The 2,280-nt window shown below is 36.4% G+C and overlaps 1 protein-coding gene across 1 annotated transcript in view; it reads left to right on the top strand.

Moving 5' to 3' along the window:
- The first annotated feature begins 1,685 nt into the window (after nt 1-1,685).
- The window catches only part of LOC115210936, a 1,838-nt gene continuing 1,243 nt past the window's right edge, over nt 1,686-2,280 (top strand). Inside the window, exon 1 of the mRNA XM_029779726.2 lies at nt 1,686-2,280. This exon is cut by the window's right edge and continues 1,243 nt beyond it. The gene's annotated coding sequence lies outside the window, so the exon portion shown is untranslated.

Genomic DNA, 2,280 nt, shown 5'->3' with positions numbered 1-2,280 from the left:
CCTTGCAGGTGGGGTCCAGTTAAAATTTTCTTCACGTCGAGTTGCCTATTAATATAATTATTACCATTTTCATATAAACACAACAGATTAGACTGTTGGAAAAGAAAAAAATCCTAACATCGGGCAACAAGTAAACTTAGATGCCAAGAACCCTCCTAAGTATCCTAGCTATCCCTAATAACACTGTTTTCTGGAGCTGAACTAAACTGGGTTTTATACCTATTTCCTCTACACATCTGTTCAGATCTTTAGGGATAGTTCCCAATGCACCTACTGGAATACATTTTACCCGCACTTTCCTTAGTCTCTGTAATTCAATGGCTAGGTCCTGATACTTTGCTATTTTTTCTATACCTCTCATATTGATTTTTTAATCATTTGCTACTGTAAAGTCAATTATTCGGCACTTTCTATTCTCTTTATCTACTACTACTAAATCAGGCCTTCTGACTTCTATTACTCTGTCAGTCTGAATGTTAAAGTCCCATAACATCTTGTATTTCTTACTTTCTAGTACTTTACCAGGTTCATATTCCTACCATAAATTGGCATGTTCAAATCCTAACTATCTACCTAACTCCCAGTGGATTACTTACCCAAGGTTGTCATGTCTTTTCTTACAGTCTTTCTGTGCCAGCATGCTACATTCACTTACTATATGAGTAGCGCTTTCCTCTTTTGATTTGCATAACCTACATCGGGAATCTACTAGGTTTTTGTCTATCTTGGCTTGTATCAAATTAGTCCTTAATGCTTGATCTTAAGCAACTACTAGCAACCTTTCTGTTCCCGTATTTAGCTTTCTTTTCTGCAACCATAGCCATGTCTCACTAATAAGATAGTTGCTGCAACTATCTTTGGGAATCTACCATGCAACGCCTTCTCCTGCCAGTCAGATAATTTCTGTTCTTTTTACTGATTTTTAAGTTCGCTTGGGTTTTTGGTTTCCCTGTTTTGATGTGACTCTAGCAGCTTTTAATAAACTTTCTCCGCTATTACCTACATAGAAGTCTATATCTACTCTAGCTAACTCCACGTAGTCGTCTTCTTCTTCTTATTGATCTGGTGGACGAGGCTGAAAGGCATGTGGACTAATACATCCCTCTTTGGTAGAGGTCTCATTGACTTCAAGTTTCACTTCAAAAGGAAACTGAGTATGCAGTGGGAAGTGCTGTCCTCGACTGAGTTTATTGAAAAGCGGGTGAAACTTGCGAAAGTGCTAAGAGTGGATGGTATCTCTCTGTGTAGACCTGTGAGTCGGAGACAGGAAATTGGAGAGAGCACTTGCCCTTGGTGTTCAGGAGATCTTCGACAGTGGGGTTCCTCAATTATTCCTAGAGGTCATCCTGTACCAGGAAGACTACACTTCCATCATCCCCCACTATTTTAAGCTTCTGTATAACCTGTATATTTCTCTTCCTTTTCATTGTTTACCATGTATACTTACTGTCTTCCTTTTGTTCATTTATTTATCTTATCATTTCATTATATGTAAACCCTCGCACTTTACGTCTGTTTTTGTTCCCCCTATCCTTCGCTCTGGTGGTAAATAAATGAAATCATCATCATCATCATCATCAACATCACCTTTGTGCATGTTTGTGTATGCATATCAGCACAGAGCTGTCTACGCGCGCACACACACCTTATATAATTGAACCACGCACATTAACCCAGGCATTACAATTTTAGTTAATTGAAGTGTGATATTTAACCACTGAAGGTTTGCAATGACATCACAGATAGTCGGAACTTTGGTTTTATATCTATGTAAATAATACGAATGAGAAGACAGAACATAAAATATACCGCTTAAAGAAAATAGGAATATTTCCCACAAAATACTTCGCGCAATTTAAATATTTTGGTGAGTATACACCTCGTCAGCCACAGCTGAACTGAAGACAATTACTAGTTTAGCCATATATATTTTATACACATATAAAACATACATTATTTATATATTTTCATCCATACATAAATGTGATTATAACAATTCATGCGAAAACGATTCAAGCAGTACCTTTCTACTATAAATGCATGTTGCAGTCTTTCATATTTTCTCCTTATATCCGAACAAAGATTGACTGAATTGTTTGTAATAGGAAAAAATCTATTTATATAGTTATCTGTTGAACCTGACCAAACCTGTTTAGTTATTTGACAAATACATTTAAGAGTTAAAATCTATTTCATGTTTCATTTTGTGTAGACGTGTCCTCGCTACAGTAACTTTGATTTTTTATTATCCTTCAAACTCCTTCATTCACTCTATCCTGA

The sequence above is a fragment of the Octopus sinensis genome, linkage group LG4, assembly GCF_006345805.1.
Source record: "Octopus sinensis linkage group LG4, ASM634580v1, whole genome shotgun sequence".
Taxonomy (NCBI): domain Eukaryota; kingdom Metazoa; phylum Mollusca; class Cephalopoda; order Octopoda; family Octopodidae; genus Octopus; species Octopus sinensis.
This window is presented reverse-complemented; position numbering and strand designations above follow the sequence as displayed.